A 19748-nucleotide genomic window follows, 5' to 3' on the forward strand; every position below is an offset into this window, starting at 1 on the left:
GTCTGAATTTGTGTAGGAAAGCTGCTGTTGTAGGTATCTTAAAAAGCACACATGTGTAAAACATACACAGACCTAATTCCTTATACTGAAACATCTACCTATCTGTATAGTATATATATGGGTGTGTGTGTGTGTATATATATATATATATATATATATATATATATATATATATATGCATATATATATACATATATGTTGTTTAGATGTAATAAAACAGCATATAGTGTATATATAATGATATATAAAATACTGTACATTCTAAATAACTATACAATAGCACATATAATATATTAAAACGTTGATATATCTAAATATGTAAGATTCCCATATTTACTATGCTCTCAATGAATTTATCTTATTCAAATTGCATCACCTTTTATTTCTTGAAATTAATATTTGTACTAGGAGTATAATGCATATTTATAATGTTCAATAACATATAAAATATTAAGCCTATGAAAACCAAAGTGAGCAAAACTCACAAAGATTGATACAAAAGTGGGAAAGAAATGTAAAATCATTTTTTTTAATTTCAAATTAACATAAGCATATATTTCCCTATGAGGAGTTAAGGAAACTGTTCAAGAATAATTCTGCCCCTGTGCAATTATTTGCTCTACTACTGTGTGGCCTTGGTCAGACAACATAAATACTATTATCTCTAATCCTCAGCAAAATAAAGGTAATAATGTATATATTCTCTACAGTGTTTGAGGATTAAATATGATGCATGCAACACGCTCAGTCAGAGCCTTGTAAGGAATGTCATCAAAGGGTGATAAAAGTCAAGGTTATGAATAAATTGTTTTGATTCTAGCCAATTAAACTAACAGTTGAAGAATATGTTTGTTTTTGCAAAAGCCTATGAAGGCCTAATAGTAACAATATGAAGGTTAGTATACCAATAAAATTGTACTTAGCAAAAAAATATTATTCTCTAACTTCTCTCATTTTCTGTTAAGGATATGTTCTCCCATAGGGAGAATGGTTATGAATGAATATATACATATTTAATATGTTCATATACATATATAGTGGCTCTCTTGTTTTGTTTCTTATTCCTTATTTCTCTATTGCCTCAACCATTTGCTTTGTAATGCTTCCTATTTCCTGCATTACTCTAAAAGGAACATATTTCAATTTATATAAATTTTTAAATAATGTCTAATACTGAAAGTTCTGTGCTGGTTATATTAAACAATGTAGTATGTCATAAAGTATCAAAGGAAATAGTGCTCACAAACAAGTTAGCAACAAAACCTTTCTCCATATGCATTTCGTATCTCAAGATGCCATGGGATTGGGAAACAAATCTGAAAATGGAATTGAAAGTGAGTGCTTATCTGCTTCTTATGAATTATAAATTATTTCCTTTTAGAATCAGGCATAAACATGACTTGACTCCATTAATGTGCTAAGCTGCAAATAATCAAAAAATTTGCAAAGAATTTTGCAAGCCAAAAGTATTTTTGCTTTGATTTGTAATTGTCATTTATTTTACTCTAGGAACTCAAAAGACTGCATCTGGTTTTTTTTCTTTCCTTTATTCAACTTTTTACTTTTTATTTGACATATTTCAAACTTACTGATAAAGTGAAAGAGTAGTACAAAGAATTCTCATATATCCCTCACCGGGAGGCCTCACTGAAATTTTACCAACTGTCCAATTATGTATTTTATATCAAGAGGATCCAATTCTCAATTATTGCCTTTAGCTGTCATTTTTCTTCAGTATCCCTCATTTGGGATGGTTCTGACCTCCCTTGATCTTCATAAATTTAACAGTTTTGAAAATTACAGGCCAATTACTTTGTAGAATTTCTCTCAGTTCGGATTAGTCTAATGTTTCCTCAAGTATAATTTCAGGTGATGCTTTTTCTGGTAGAAGTATTATAGAAGTGATGCCATATTCTTACTCCTGTGAGGTAGTACATAATATCAAGTTGCCCATCAAAGTTATTTTATCTCTGATCACTTGAATAATGGTGCCAGTCTTAGCCAATATGAATGAACTCTTTGTAGTTCATTCATATTGGCTTTGTAATTTTTAAGTATTTTGGAGGATCTAATTTGAGGGTACAGGAATAATGTCATTCTTCTCAAAACCATATTCCCTAGTTTTAGAGTCCCTTGATGGTTGTTACTTGAATCAGTTATTAATATGATGGCTGCCACATGGTGATTTTCTTATTATATCATCCTTTCTAAATTTGTTAGTTGATGTCCTATTTTAAGGAAGGCATTTCTCTCTCTCTCCCCCTTTTTTTCTTTTTTTTTAAGGAAGACATTTCTCATCACATTTATCAATTTGTTCTAGATTTGACCCTTTACCTACTTACAGCTCCCATTTCAAAGAATGAGAAACCTAGCCTTATTGCTCCAGCTTTGCGAGCACTGCTGGCCCTCAGCCCTCAGTCCTCTTGGAAGTTTTCCTCCCTGTGGTCACTGCCTCATCCACAGCCATGCCTCCTTCTTGGGGGCAGCCTGTATCTAATGACTGCTTGGTGTAGGAGAATAAAAATCCACTCTCCCTGCCACATCTGAAGAGCCAAATGGCTTTGATGTCCCTCTTGAGGTAGACTGAGATCTTTGTTGTGGCTGGGTCAGAGTCAAATTCTCCCTCACCAACTCTGTCTCCACAGGCGTTGATACCAAGGGTACTCCCTCAAACGCTTGCTGCAGGATAATCTCTGACTCAGAGTATGCTTCCCGGGGTTTCCAATCTGCAACAGAATATGTTTGCATTTCAGTAATTAATCATTATATCTTATAGTATTAAGGAAACATAGACGTGGAATAATAATAAATAACTATATAAGCAAAGCCACCAAATCTAAGATGCATTATCTGCATTTAGCATAATTACTTCTGGAGTCCATACACTTACAGACTACAGGTGAAATTAAGGCAACATATATTCTTAAATCCAATCTTTTTCTAATGAAATTGGCAATTACTTCATTCATGCTTTTGGTAAAAAAAAGACAAAGTTTGTAGATAGAACACATTACAATGCGCATAGTAATACAAATGCTTCCTGAAAGACTAGCAAGGAAGACAGTGGGCATTTGGGGCATTATCTTTTGGTTTATAACGTAATGTTTCACGGTAAGTGTGCTGAAGTCAGACTGCCTGTGTCTTACATACCTCAGACATAAGTATGTGACCTTAGGAAGTTGCTGAACCATTCCTAGCTTCAGTTTCCTTCAGCAGACAATGGTGACTGTCTCTTTAGATTACTCAAAGGATTAAATAAAAATAACGCATGCAAAGTGTTTGCAAGAGTTTGTCGTAAGTGGTCAGTACATGTCTCCGATTGTTGCTTAAAGCAACCCTCACGTCGGACACGCAGCGCGTAGCACACGTTCTCATGGTCCTAGCAGTTCCAGAGGCAGCTGTGAGGTGCCAACAGCACTACACTTGGAGTCTGGAGACGGTGTGGAGGATTTGGGTTCTTACATTTGCTGTGTGACCTTGGCTACCTTTTGCTCCAGTTCACTAATCTCAAATATGCAGGTGATCTTACAGATGCAGAATACTGTTACAAGGATTGACTGGATTAGCGTTTGGGAGAGCCTCTGCTAGCCGACACGTGGGAAGGTAGAAAAGTGGGCGCGTGCATCATGATCCTGATACTTGCCTCCCAAGGATATTGGTGAACTGTCCAGGTAGCCGTGGTTATGTGCCTGTCTCGGTTCTCGTCTATGTCTTTCACGCAAACTGATCACTTCTGCATTGTCTTCTGACCTGTGTCCATTACTCACACTAACTCTTGTCAAGCTTAACACTGCTTCTGTCTGTATTGGTACAACAGCCATGAAAAAGTTTCAATCTGTTTGTCAGAAATCACTCTAAACATAGTGATTAAAGTCACAATTTCCTAAAAACATTTCAAGACATCAGGCTGTTTCTGTGAGCTGGTTCATAAATCTGTGAAAACGTGAAGATGGCATCTTCTTCAAGATGAACGTCCTGCTGATGACTTCCACCAAATTCTCTGCTGGAGAATGTCTGTAAATAAAAGTTAATGCCTCCTGTGGCTGAAGTGGGAATTTGATAATCCTCAGTGGCTTTAGGCTGACAAAAAGAAATGTTCTGCTTATATAGACAGAGAAATGCGTCTTGAGATATTAATCACCATGCTTTGTTTTTTGTGGGTTTTTTTTTTTTTTTTTTTGCATTCATTGTCATTCAGCATCTCATGGTCACTTAGCATCGTCAACACTGGAGGAACATCAGTGTCATTAGCATAGGCATGAAAAAAATCCCCACAAACAAACAAATGCCTTTATATTTCACAGATTTGCTTTTATTTTTTAATTTTATTTATTTATTTGAGAGAGAGAGCATAAGCAGGGGGAATGGTAGAGGGAGAGGAAGAGGGAGAAGCAGGGTGCCCGCTGAGCAGGGAGCCCTATGTGGGGCTCAAAAGGCAGACACCCAACCAACTGAGCCACCCAGGTGCCCCCCACAGATACGCTTTTTAGAATCAAAAGGGAAATGCTGGAGGAAAGCTGGGTAATAGATTAAAAAGAGAATTGGGGGAGCAAAGTCACCTATATCTGCTCCTTAGGGAGCAAAGGTAAAGGTCACCTGGAAGGGAAGGGAAATTCCGTCCTTAGAATGTGTCTAGAGGCATCAAATGAAAGGGCTGGCCCTGGTGAGTCCTGAAGAGAGTAGTGGAGTCAGTATTAAGAATCGCTGGGCCCGGGCGCCTGGGTGGCTCAGTTGGTTAAGCGACTGCCTTCGGCTCAGGTCATGATCCTGGAGTCCCAGGATCCAGTCCCGCATCGGGCTCCCTGCTCAGCAGGGAGTCTGCTTCTCCCTCTGACCCTCCCCCCTCTCATGTGCTCTCTCACTCTCATTCTCTCTCTGTCAAATAAATAAATAAAATCTTAAAAAAAAAATTAAAAAAAAAAAAAAGAATAGCTGGGCCCCTTCTCTGCCCATCGAGAACAGGGAAGTCTGACAGAAACAGACCAAGGTCTGCAGACCATCTTTTCTCACCCAGTGTTGATGAACTCAGAGCCCCATTAGTTGCCTTCTTGTCTATTCAGAGCGTCCCATGTTGTACCTAAATTGTCTAGCAAAAAGAGAACTTGTCTTTTCTCCAACATTTTCCTGAGCCCTTTCAAACTACCTCACACAAACTACTCATGTCTTTTCCTTGATTACCCTTACTCTGGCTCAGGGCAGAAGATCCAAAACCAAGATAGAGTTCTTGTCACTCTCGTGTTCCAAGCAGGGATGAAGAGAAGACCAGCAATAGCCCTTGATTAGGACAGAGAGGAAATCCATTCAGGTTTTAAATGTATAAGATTTTCTCTGTCATTACTTAGCCTTGACTTCAAAAGTTATGGCTATAAAAGTTAAAGTAAAAAAAAAAAATCCCTGTGCATTGCTGTAACAGAGTTTTGCTGTGCAAAAGTACCTCCAGTGTACTTATGTGTAAGAGACTAGGTGGAGATAAATAGAGAGGTAAAGAAAATATATGCTTATAGATAAATGCCCATAATTGTGGCCTACTTAAGAAAATGGATGATTAACACACAATAGGTTTGACCTTAGTTAGATCTCTTAACTAATTCCTTATTTTGAAATTGTTCAGGTTTTCAGGGGAAGGGGGAAGAGGCATGATAAGCTGCAAGATCGTATCCAATTTTAAATTTTCCATCAATGATTCAGGATGCAGGCTTTTATGGGGACTTATAGGATTTTAATTTATATTTTCATCATATAAATTTAATAAACCAAGGAATATATATTTGCCTTATTTTAAAGAATCCTGGAATGTATAAAACTTGAGTAGCAGTCTGAAAATACATAAAACAATGGAAGCCATTTGTCTTTAATAACCTGATACAAAAGCATTGCTTTTAGAAACAACACATTGCAATATTGGTGATTATAGCTGCTTTAAATGAACAGCATGAAGTGTATCCTGTGCAATAATTCTTGATTTAGGCAAAGATTAGAGTGGAATATTTCGTCTGCCCATATGTCCTGAACTGTTCATTTCCTGTTACTTTGCTGGAGGCAGAAGCCAAAAACTTTCAGTTTTCCTGTCTTTATTATACATATGCTGGTTATTGCTGTTTAAGGTGACTTGGTTCTTGATGACCACAAGGTGACTTACTATAGTTGTTTTCCCAAAGGACATTAGCAGCAACACATGTTTTTAAGCACATTCAGTCTTGTTTTGAGACTTTCAAATAACTTGGGAGCAATCAAATGTAGACTACACACATGTAGCCATAAGTTAATGTAAACTTCTTTAGAGAAAAGGGACATAGTTGGTTTCAATGTATAAGTTGCTCAGATTTAATTTCTTTAAGTTATATTTCTACATTGCATTTGGATTTGAAACAAATTATCTCACTCTATATATGTTTGAGATATGTTACTCAAATGTTTATAGCAACTCTGCAACCTATGAGACCATTCTTCAGTGAACTGTCAATAGACTACACATAGTGTATAGATAACTTCCTTATCAGGATTTGCTAAAAAGAACACCTACGTACAAATGTATAATGATTAGAACCCAATTTTATATTCAGAGAAGAATTAATTTATACTGCATCCACTGGTCAATTATATTTTAGTATATAATGTTTGATTTGGTAAAAGGAAACAGACTAGTTAGAGATTTTTAAGCATAAGTTCATTCAGAATTTGCCAAAGATTTTTATTGCACTTACAATTTTAAATGCACCTTCTTTTGTATACACGTGTATTTTTTTTTTTACAGGTATAATGTTGCCATTAATTATCAACTGTGCATCAGTATCTGCTCAGCATTGTGTGGAACCAGGTTCCTTTTCAGAGCACATTTATCCCCTTAAGCCACTTAAAAAGGGAATTTATTTGAGGGTATAAGAAATAAAGTCTGGGTTGGATGTTCATGAATGACTACCAACCCACAAAGAAAGTCACTGTCTTTTCTACATTTGAGAACTGGACAGGGAATTGGGAAGCTATTCCTGCAGTTGGCAGCTGGAGGAATCACAAGGGCACTGCCACAGTCAGGAACCCCTAAAAGCTGGAAGTCACCGTGATCAGCAATTGTTCCTAGCTCCAGACCATGCCACACCTCTGCAAACCTTTGTCACTAACTGCAGCTCTGTCTCTTGTCATACAGAAAGCCAGTGACTTTATGCTAATATTGCTGCAGAAAAATCAAGTATATCCAGGAGAGTGGATAGCCAAAATTTCCCTAGCAGCAGAAAGATGACCTCTGCCTTATTTTCATCAAATATTGGGCAAACACATAAGTTTGCCAAATATGCATCATATTCAGAATTCCAAGGGTGACTAAGAAATGTAGTTTTTACTTTGCAGCTTTTGCAAAACAACACACATTACATAAGGGTATCAAATAATCACACTCTATCCCTTAAACTTACACAATGTTATATGTCAATTATATCTCAATAAAGGTGGGAAAAAAAAAGGAAGTAGAGAACTCATCTCTTGTATTGACCACATATATTTCAGTATATTATCTTATATCCACATAAAAACATGATGAGTCAAATTCCTCCATTTTGTTCATAAAGAAAGTCAAACTCAAGAATTTAAATAATTTGCATACAACCAAACCTCTATCATTTCCATGACACTCTAATTTTACCTCCAACTGATTTGCCCTTTTTAAAATAACTGGTATCTTTCCTTTGCTCATCTTAAACAGATAACTTTTGATAGACTTTACATGTCTGAACTGAAGTTCTCCCTTATTTGAACTTACTAAACAGAATATAATGATCAAAATCAAATTTCCCATCTTTTCAAATATTTTTAACACTTTATTTAGCCTCTTTAAAAAACAACAGACTATATTTATTAAAATGTGTTAGGTCAGTGAATAAACTTGTGTCAGTTCTTCATATTGTAAAGATAGATAAGTTAAATATTCTATGATTATATTTTTTTAAAGATTTATTTATTTGAGAGAGCGAGAATGAGAGAGAGAGAGAGAGTACATGAGAGGGGGGAGGGTTAGAGGGAGAAGCAGGCTCCTCGCCGAGCAGGGAGCCCGATGTGGGACTCGATCCAGGGACTCCAGGATCATGACCTGAGCCGAAGGCAGTCGCTTAACCAACTGAGCCACCCAGGCGCCCCTCTATGATTATATTTATGAAACAATGAAGAATCATTGGTTTTATTTTTGGAATCCTATTTTTCTTATGCAGTTAGGACAGAAAATAAACAACATCTTTATAGTGGTAAAAATAAGAGAAGATCTGTGAGCTTCAAAAGACTAAAGATCCACAAGAAAACAGGAAGGACCATTATGGTAGTTTAAGATATTTTAATTTTATCAAATACTTTCTGGAAAAGATAGTGTTTTCTACTTGTTCCTGTAGGTAAACTTTGACAACAGAAGAAATATTTTGCTTGCTTACATAACATCATTCCTTACTCCTGCTATTTGTCTTTAGTAAGGTGAGAGGGTTTTTTAAGGAAATGTTCAGCGGGTCTGGCTATAGGGATCAAAACTTTGACTGTCCTTCAAAATCTCTCCCCAAATTGCTCAAGAGTAAAGATATCCAAAATTAAGTATGATTATGGGTCCTGTTAGCATTTAAATCTTTTAATGCGTCTTCTCTTTGTACTAGTTTGCTACTTTTATCTAGATTAGTCCAAACCCTACTTTAAAATTAACATTACTAATTTGCTATGAGCTTCTTTATTGGCTTTTCAAAGTGGAGAGAGTAAGCAGGGCCATTTATTTATTTTAACTTTTTGTGGATTAAGTAGATTACATGGATTAAGGGGAAAAAAAACAGACAAAAGTGAAAGTAATTATAGCAATAGTTCCATTACTAAATATATAGTAAGAGTTTTATCAGCTATTTGTTTTACATTAACTACTTTCCCCAATTGGAAATAATAACAGACTATAATATACTGACACATCTCAAGATGGCACTTTTACTCACATTGTATACTTTGCTATGAAAAAAGATTTTCTTAAATTCTTGAAGGTCTTTTAAAGCACATTTTGTTTTGACCATGTCTTCTTTTAGTCTCTATAAAAAAAAATGGTATTTGTTTATTCTCCCGTAGGTAAGATTTCAAGTATTAAGAAGTAAATAAAACATTGATGAGGACACTCTTTTTTTTAAAGATTTCGTTTATTTATTTGATGGAAAGAGAGAGAGCATAAGCAGGCAGAGTGGCAGGCAGAAGGAGAGGGAGAAGCAGGCTCCCTACCAAGCAGAGAGCCTGACGTGGGCTTGATCCCAGGACTCTGGGATCATGACCTGAGCCAAAGGCAGACAGTTAGCCAACTGAGCCATCCAGGTGCCCCAAGATGAGGAAACTCTTAACCAGCAAGATTAAAATAATAATTTTAATAGTAGCCATGTGCTATTTATGACAGCAGTGTTGAATAGGATCTCTTTGGTAGTTCTTTGATATCTTTTGATCACCCATATTTTATTTCACCCCCTCTAAGCAGCAGGCATATATCCTTTGGTAATTCTCTCCTCCATTTGGGTGGGATGGTAAAACCCTCTATTATGGATGCCAAAGGGCCAGATAGATGTGTTCTTTCACTATGGACAGAGCCAGAGGTTGATCCATAACTAGATTCAGCCAATAGAATGCTCTCCTTTGGGTCTTTGAATTTTGAGCAACTGACCCACTAAGTAATGTTTAGATTTCTTCTTTCTTTCTTCCCTCCCTCCTTTCTTTTCCTTCCTTTCTTTCTTCCTTCCTTCCTTCCTCCCTCCCTCTCTCTCTCTTTCTCTCTCTCTCTTTCTTTCTTTTTCTTTTTCTTTTTATTTCATGGTGGAGCCTTAACAAGATTGTTCCTACTATGAAACCATTCTGAATACTTCATAATGCTTTTCACTTAGTCCCGCTTTGTTGCTGATTTCTAAACCTGCTCTTATGGTCTTTGAGTATTTTCAGACCTCTGATAATCTTTAGTTTTTGTTTTTGCTTTTCCTAAGAAGTTAGTCAAAGTCAGCTTAAACTTACAACCAAAGAATCATAAATGAATCAGAAATGAGTGTGAGAGAATGGAATATTAGCCACAGATCCTCAGGAAATATACAGCATTTGGAATTATCTCTTCAAGAATGGGTGAAAGAAGCATGTTTTATTCATTTTCTAGAATGGAAAGTGACAACATAAAGTGCAGTGATGAAATAATTAATATATTATTTACTGGACCCGTAGGTTGCTGCCACCATAGAAAGTTATAAAGAATATTAAGGATCAGAAGACCATAAGATAAGGTAGCTACTGATCAAAGACAGTGGTGAATAACTTGAAGCTGATGCAGACAAGTCCCTAAAGGTGGAGAGAAATGGGCAATTTCTGTGAACATGTTAAAAAGCTTTGCAGTACAGAGCTGGGATTGATGAAAACAAAAGAAAATCTGATTAATTATCATCATATCGGTTGAAATATTATAGTACTTAGTTAAATTTTCAACCTAGTAAATTATAGCTTTGATTGAAAAAGGGTAAAATAATTTAAATGAGGACATCTTTGAAAACCCAAAAAAGTAGAAGAAACACAATTTTTTTTAACCTTTTAGAGGCACTCACAAATAAATTTCTCTGGAATGGAGTGAGAGAGCTAGAGAATGTTAGAAAATAATGTGATAGAGATTATAAGAGGAGAATATCTTCCAGGCCTTATGAGTAATTGCAAGTAATTTGATTTTTACTTTGAATAAGATGATTGTGAGCAGAGAAATGACATTACTGATTTACTCAGTAGTACTATCCCTCTTGTTTCAAACATTGGAAAGATAGGCTGGAAATAAGAATAAAATTTAGGGGATTTTAAAATAATTTTTAAATAATAAAAGAGGTAATAGTGGTTTGAATCATGGTGATGGCAATGGGAGTCATGAAAAATGGTTATAGTAGAATATATTTTATTTTTTTCAGAATGTATTCTAGAGGAGAGTCAACAGGTGAGTTGATACATGTGAATTTTGAGTAAAGGTAATGAAGAGTGATCTCAAGATTTTGGCCTACACTACAGCACAGAGGGATAGTCAGTGACAAGAATTGGGGGACTATAGTGGATGAACAGCTTCTGCTAGTGCGTAAGTGGAATTATGAGGGTTCATGTTGGGCTTGTTAATTTTGTAACGCTCCTAGACAATTACATGACCATGCCAAGGAGGCAGTTGGATATGACAGCTGGAAATTCTGTTAAAAGTTTCAAGATGGAGATATAAATATAATAGTTGTTAGTATATAGACCATTTGATCCAAATGATGAAATACTTTGGGACTAAGTCTCCACATTTATAAACACACAGTAATGATTTATGTAACAGACATGTCTTCATCTGCATGATGTAGAAAACCTTCCATGGTAGTCAGAAACCAGTTTATTTACTTCAAATAACAGGAAGTCTCCAGTTAGGGCATTCCAACATGGATTTGGCTGCTTCAGAAAATCTCAACAACCCAGATTCCTTCTTGTCTCACAAAAGTTATTCCTTATCACGCAACATTGGCCCTCATGGTTTTAAGATACTCACTTCCATTCCAAACTCATGTTAAATTCCAGTCAAGAGGAGAAAGAAGTGTAGAACCAAATTTTTAAAACACAATTTTTTTCCAGAAATATCCACCAGTCTTTGATAAAAACCCCATTCACTAAAAATATGATTTGGCCACCTATACTTATAAGAGAAACTAGAAAATATATTAGTTTAGTAGTTCACATATTGAGGAAAGGGGAAGGTGGCTAGATGTTGAATGAACAACTAGAAATATCACCATAAGCCACGGTCATGATTCTTACTTCCTGGGAGTAAAAGTCAAATTCATCTGGAATAGTTTTTTCATTGTGCACTAAATGCATTAAATGCACATACACACATACTCACTGCTATTGAGAGTTATTCTAGATGGTATTCTTTTTTGAAGTATATTCCTCAAGCATATGGAGGGATCAGATATATTAAGAATGATTAAACTAGATCCTTCAAAAAGTTTAGGATAGCACAGACTCAAAAAAAAAAAAAAAAGAAGAAGACTTATTGTATGATACAGAGCAAATAAATTGCTTTTTAGACACTTTCAGTGTAATGAAAGCCCTAAAGAACCAATTTCTACCTGTTGTTAAACATGTCTTGTGGTCCATCTCTGATGTTCTTGCTGGAAGCACATTTTCACATTGTCATTATGTGCTCTGTGATTATATGATGTACAGCCCATACAGCTGCAGGAAGATTTCTCAACCTGGTATTAGAAAAGGCAACACCCTGGTTCTTAGAAAAGAAAAAAAAAATCAAAGCATCTATTCTTCTTCCAAATTACATAATCTTCTTGAATTTGCCTCCTTACAGCACTCACATGCAAATGCGCAAATGCACATGCAAGCTTGAACCATCCTTTAAATTCTTAAGAGAGGGATTACCATAATCGTAAAGTGAAATGTACCTTGTAGAAACTTGCAGTGATGGACCAAAAGATAGAATATTGTATTTTTCTAGTAGATTTTGTCCTCACCAGTGACTCATCAAACAACCTGCTTCTCAAAGAAGATATGAAGTTTAACTAGTTAAGAAAAAGGAAAATAATGGAAATCTCCTTTCCAATGCATAGGGCTATAATATTCTGAGTTTTAAGATGGCAGGGAAGGACCTTCCCATGTTCAACAGATTATTTATTGAATACTTATTATGTGCCAGACACTGTAGATACTGTAGTCCTGTTACAATATTGGAGTAATACGATTTCTAAGATATAATTTTCAGAATGGAAACTGACACGTTTTTGAAATCCCAAAGACGTTTTTTCATGACACAAAATATTTCCTATTATTTTTAATGTACTTTATTTTGGGGGAAAACCCTTCAGTATTTTTTTTTTACTCCTTATGACATTTATAGTAGAAATTACAGTTAATAAAAATAACAATACTTTGTAAGCATTTACTCAATAGTAGCATTTATATTACTTCATTTCAACTTCCTATCAGCCCTATAGATAGATATTATTGTGTCCATTTACAATTTGGAAACTCTTAGAAAAATGAAAATAGTGGTTCTTGATCACAGAGTAGGTGACCCAACTTGGATTTAGCAAACAAACACCCCATTCTTATTAGAACCTCAGCTCTTGAATACCTCACTTCTGTTCTCACACCTAATTTTTACCGTATTTATTGTTTTGTTATATTTTGTTTCTCCACCAACTAGCTTAATTTCTGCTACCACAGATCCTTAGTTCATTATGTTGGCAGACTTTGTGGCAAGGTGGTGCCAAGTGCAATGCAAAACTGTGCTCAGGATAAAAACTACCTTGCTCAGAGTGTACCTTCTCGGGAGAGGAAGCGAGCAAGTATGAAAACAATTGTGATACAATTCCTGAAATTGCTTCCTGACTTTTTTCTTCTTCTTTCCTCTCCTAAACGCTCATCCTCATCCTCCTAAGCAGGTTCAAATTCTATTTTCTAGGTCCATGTAGACATTTTGAAGTCTAAATGATTGGCCAAATCATTTTTTTTCACTACTGAAATGTGTTTTATGACTATCAGGTAACTCAGGTCTCATGTTTACGTATACAATATCACCAAAATAATAGAGTTAAATATACATCTTTTAGTGCTGTATCAATTATTTGTACGTTTGCTAAAAATTGGTGTTGGAGACATATTTCAGTTAATTTTTTTCCCCCTGTAACTCTAGATGAAGACACTGTTCACTGATATCTCCCTTGGGACATCCATACATCACTTTCTTTATCCTCTTATTTTTTTCCTAATAATTAAAATATTTTCTTCAAATTTTAAGTAGATTTGATAAAACAGTTTAACTCTCCAAGAAATAATTTTCTTATTCTAGCTTGTCTCTTTATCTGCTTTTCTCAGCTTTTTAAATGTAATTTTTCTTTAAAGTTCAAATACTTGAAAGACCCCTAAGTGCTTTTTAGTATTTTCTTTTTTGCACATCCTTGGGAATTGCTTACAATGGAAATGTTTTGCAGCTGACCTGCTGATACATTTTTTCTTCTTCCTCTTTCTAACATTTTCTTTTAGTGTTACAGAAGTTATAGTTTAGAAGTCACCCCGTTACCTCTAAATACATGTCAAAAACCTTCTGCAGCTTATAAAGTTAAAATTAAAGGTAATAAGGGTCTTAAAACCTATCCCTAGTCTAATGATTTTTTAAATCTTTCTGTGTTTCATGATCTTTATTTTTATTATTTTTTTCTTTTTCTTCTAATGATTTTATTTTGTAGATGAGAACAATGTTGTTGAGGGTTAAAATAATGTATTCAAGTTTACATAGTTTTTTCATGGCAGAACTGGGACTGGAAATAACTTCTGAATTTTCTTATATAGTGTAACATTCATGATTCCATCCGCCTACTTACTATCGTTATCTTCTCCCCAGCATGCAAAATGAAGGGAAAGCTGAGGGGTTCTTCCATAGAGTCGTTAGATTTCTATCTCACTGACCATATTTTAGAATGTAGTTACTCCTGGCTCTGTACTTAATTTCTCTTTGGAGAAGATCCAGTCAACCAAACATGGGGTGAAAAATAAGAAAAAGAGAATAAATAATCTCTCTGCCACTTATGATAACATTTTAAAACAATACTGAGCTTAAACAAATGTTTTGGTGCACTTTTTGAGACTTAGGACTTCACTCAGTGAGCCTGGCGGAACTGTATATATAGTTACATATTTCTTAGACTATGTTAAAACCCATAAACTATATCCTCATTTCCTTCGAATAATTTTTCTTTTTATATAAATGTGTCTAAATTTACTATAACTTACTCTCAATTTTACTCTTAAAACCATGTATCTTTAAAATAATTTCTCAGAATAATAAGAAAAACAGCTGTGCTAGATGCATTTGCTTGGCTAAGTCGACTGCTTTCAGTCTGAGTTACATTATCTATTAAAAATATAGTAATTTCTAAAGATGTTTGAGGATTAAACAATGTAATGTATGTGAATGCAGTTTTAATTTGGGAAGATATATAGAAAATATCAGGCTTGATTACTGCACCACCACATTCCCCAAAATGCTCTACCCACATATGTAACTATACAATCATATGTATTTATCTCTTTTCTACTGTGTAACATCAATATCTGAAAAGCTCCAAGGTCACTTTCTCAGTAAAGCTTCCTGTGACATCCCCCTGTCTACTTTCTGGAAGAAAATACAGAACTTCCATTACTTTAGTCCAACAGTACATTATCCAGTCTGATATTTAGGAATGTATTTATAAATGCATCTCCTTAAACTGGGAGATACCTAATGAATTCTTTATCATGCTTTCCTATGTTTTAACATAAAACCTTGTGAGAACAAGATCCCTAAAGCAGGCATTCCTTCTTCCTTATAAATGTAACTTAAGCTTAGTGCCCCTTTACCAGTTTGTAGTTTAAAATTAGTATTTATTTCAATCTTCATTTTACTTAATCACATCTCCACATTTTGGAAATTACATTTCCATTTCAGCTATTAAAACAAACAAAAATAATACCAGAACTAGAAGGGAAAGCACACAACCCTCCTCTTCTATTTTCCCCTTCTGATTCAAAACAGTCTTTCACTTTCTACTTTAGTACATTATCCAGTACTTCTTTAGTTCTTACCAAAAACACGTAAGTGATGAAAAAACTGTTGAAAAGTAGTTAGTGCAAGTGAGTGTAGCAATATAAAAGATTGGTATAGAGTCAATAAAAAAAAGAGATGATCATGTTCTTCATCAATGTGCTATTTAACTTTAGAATGTTTAGGAAAAAAAATCTCCAAATCTCCTGTCTTAAAAATATTTAACATTAAATACCAATCAAATTATCATTGGTCATACTAATAGCTATATTTTATTCACATGTTCTGTGTTTCTTTACTAAGCTCTTTATACATATTCTTATTTAATCTTGGTAAGTACCCTATTAGTTAGGGTCTAGTCTATCCTTCTTTTACAGATGAGAAACTGAGGATGAGGAAGTGGGAAAGTTGACCAAATCCATATAGCTGTAAGTGGTAGACTGGGAGGAGCCAAGATTTAATTCAGAATTTTCTGATTCCAGATTTAAGCTCTTAATCACTATTCTTTATTTTCCCAAGTATCAATAGAAAAAAAATATATATATATATATTGATTAAATGCTCTGATAAAATTCTAAAATATATATGGCCTTTTAAAATAAGTTTTTTTTTGCATATGTTAAAAAGCTCCCTTGATGCGACTTTCTACATACCCAGTTGTATTAAAGTATCCTTCACATTAATTAATTTAATTTAATAAAAAGTATTTTGTAAATGGAAAATCTCAGCATAAAGTAATGAGTCCCTTGACTCATTTTTGTTTGTTTGTTTCAGAACTTCCACTCTTGACTTGATTTACCTGTGTTCCAAAATATTTTACTCAACATCACTAGTTCATCTCTAACTGTGGTATATACTAGCATGGAATTTGGCCACTGAAATAAGTTCATAGATCAGCTAGTTCAGCCTTCTAAGAATTGGTGAACGCTTTGAGTAGTGAGAGAGCTGCAGTGACCACAGCTCTCCTGCTCTTAGGACAGTGTGGATTTGGGATGCCACCACTCAGCCTGCTCCCCTCACTCCCAGGGACTATGTGCAACCTAACTGATTTGTGCTGGAGCACTCAATGAGAGCATGTGTTTGGTTTTTCAATTTCCCATTCTACATTTTCAATTCAGAGGCTCAGATTTGAAACATTATATTCTGTAGAATAATATAAAAGTTGGGGACAAAAGAAGCATGAAATGATGTTGATAATAATAATGATTGGTAAAATTTAAGAACCTTTTTTGGTAGTAAGCTTTAAAGTTTTCAAAGACCTTTCCTAACATTTTAATGTAAGTAAGCTCATACCAACCCAATGAAGTACATAAGACATGTTTTTCATACTTTTTTTAGCAAGTGGGAAAACTAAAAGGTTAACTGACTTTCCCCAGATAACATATCCAGTACGTTGCTTGAGCCTTAAAACATATGTGTTTACTTCCTCTTCAGCTCATAAATCACCTCTACTTCATATTCAGTTGCTCAAGACATAGAAATTCAGTGATCCCCTCTTAACCCTGGACCTCAAAGGGGGCACCGGAATATTAGATCCTACAATTATTAGAAATTCCCTGAGGTAAAATACAGCCATTCATAATAGCTCTCTACTGAGTCAGTTTTGCTACTCACTATCCTCCTCTTGGAATATTTAAGCCAGGAACTTATTTCTTTCAAATCTGTATTCCTGATGATGGCTGAAAGTCAAAAATATAGTTATTGAGAAAATATAGAAGAAAATAGAGTAAAAAATAAGTTTTATTTGGCTTCGTTAAGAGGTAGTTGAAATGCCACACTTTATGCTAATTGACAAAAACAAGGCCTTTCTTCAAATGTGTGGTTTTATTTTCCTAATTATTTTTCCAACTGTCTTCTGTCTTAACAGCTTCTAGCAGAAGTGGCTGTACCTGAGTCAACCATCTGTATAGTTAAGCTGAACATTTCCAAAATATATATTTTTCAAAAAGAAACAGTAGTGTTTTTTATTTAGCTCATGAGATTTTTTTCAAGCTTTAGTTATTTCTCTATATGAAGTAATAAGGAAAAGCCAGAAAAATGAAAAGACCTGCACGGTAGCATCAGGAAAACAGCGCAATGTCTAGCATCCTTTCATCTTGATGTCAGTTATTGGGCAGACACTGGCCACAACATGTCGTTAAAGGTTACATTGGGAAGGAAGCAGTTAAACATGAGTAATTTCTAACTTTGTGACTCCAGCTGTCACTGGGCTTTCAAACTGCCACTTTCTTGGTGACAAAACCTACTGCCACTGAGAAGTTCCTACATCACTTAGGACAGTGGTTGGCTCATAGTAAGCTTATCATATATAAATAACTGATTAGAATTCAACTTCTCAATAAAAGAAGCAATGTATATATTCCAGTTTCCTCAATACTGCTGAAAGAAATTAAATGTCTTTCTGATAAATCAAAATTAAATTGCTGTCTTAGGTACCAGTGAGCTTATCACACATTAAAAAAATCATGCATAAAAATATCTACAGCTTGTTTTACGAAATTGAAATTCATTTGAGGAACATGCTAAGCTCATAAAACCAAAACTTCAGACACTAGACCACATTCCTGGGGAAAGCAAGTGACCTTTTTCTCATGTTTGTTTACAGCAAGCCATTCTAGACTAAACTCCATTAAGTAGAGAGGTTCTGATGGTCTTTTGCTGTATACACAAACAGTGCATTTATTCTAAACACAATGAGGGAGGTAGGAAGTGCACATCACCAAAAACTACACAAAAAAAAGCATACTGACCACTACATATTTTGACAAAGTAGATAATCAGATTAACAAAAGTTAAAGACCTTTTTTAACACCTAGGCTAAATTAAAAACAATACTATCTCATTTTTGGTTTTGCAATATTGTATGCTACACAGGTTTAGTTTTCAATCAGAAACAAAAGCTCGTTTAGAAGGTCTGCTTGAGAAAAATTGTTTGCATGTATAATTGATAAATGACCTACACTTCTATCCTGAGTCATTTGGGTTTTAATTTCCATGTTTATAAAGCTTTCAGACTATTTTCTATGTACTAGAAATGTGTCTTTATATTCCAAAACTTTCTGTTATATAGTCTTTACATCTTGACTGAATAGAAAGTATGGGTGTGTAATTTATAATGTTAATATTTATTAAAATGACCCCTTAAATAAGTCAAATTATTTAACTTCAATTTTCAGTGAGTGTTTTCAAAAATATTTTCAAAAATCTATCCATTACCTAATTTGAAGTTTAAATGATAAGTCTTTAATGCCCACTTTAGTGTATCAGAAATACATCACTTTATGATTATAATTTAGCCTCTGCACCTGAATTACTGCTCTTCTCTTTCAGAGTGATGTAAAGAAATGTTGACTAATTAGGAACATTAAAGCTATATGCTGCTATAGGCTCTTTCAGATAGACTCTTGAAAAAGATCATCAGCCAACTGCCCTTGCTAGACTTCTCACAGATTTGCCTGGAGAAGGACAAAGAGGATTTTTTAACTATAACTGCCTCAAATTCTTGGAAAACTGGGAACTATTTACCTCTAGAAGAATTACATTCCTGGGTTGGCTTTCAAAGACAATTTACGATTTCAGAAGTCATGTCAAACCGAATGCCATTAATGACCTTCTGGTTAAAGAGTTTTCTCTGAGGCATAAGGTTTATTTAAAAAAGATAGAAGGAGGAAGGAAGAAAGGAGGGCAAGAAAGAAGGGAAAGAAAGAAAAGAAGAAGGGAAGGAAGGGAAAGAGAAGAAGGAAGGAGAAACGAAGGAGGAAGGAAAGAAGGAAGTAGGAAGGAAGGGGGGAAGGGAGGGAGGGAGGAAGGGGGAAGAAAGGAAAGAAGGTGGGCAATGACCTTCTTTGGTTTGTTTTTTTCATTGACTTGAGGAGGGAAAGAATTGATGATAGATGTTGACTTCATAGCAACTTCAGTTACTCCCAGCTTCTGTCAATTTTCTGAGACTAAACATGAGGAGAGGGGAATAGAAAGGAGAGGGAGCAGATTTCATATCAATAAATCTGTGCCTTCTTTTTCTGAAGGAAAATATTTAGCTTACATATATTATCAGACCCATTATATATTTCACTTTAATTTCCTCAGGAAAGACATCATTCTTATTGCAAATATGTATTCAAGTGATGGAATTCATCTATACCCTGGATATGTTGTTGCTTGCATTTTGCCAAGGGAAGATAAA

General features: G+C 34.8%; 1 long non-coding RNA gene across 1 annotated transcript in view; it reads right to left on the reverse strand.

Moving 5' to 3' along the window:
- Positions 1–308: 308 nt before the first annotated feature.
- The window catches only part of LOC123839833 (uncharacterized), an 80785-nt gene continuing 61345 nt past the window's right edge, over positions 309–19748 (reverse strand). Inside the window, exon 5 of the long non-coding RNA XR_010409957.1 lies at positions 309–2726. This is a non-coding gene — a long non-coding RNA (uncharacterized LOC123839833). The remainder of the gene's footprint in view (positions 2727–19748) is intronic.

Source organism: Mirounga angustirostris, unplaced genomic scaffold (assembly GCF_029215605.1).
Source record: "Mirounga angustirostris isolate CCGP_5_RB_7025 unplaced genomic scaffold, mMirAng1.0.hap1 SCAF_3, whole genome shotgun sequence".
Classification (NCBI taxonomy): Eukaryota; Metazoa; Chordata; class Mammalia; order Carnivora; family Phocidae; genus Mirounga; species Mirounga angustirostris.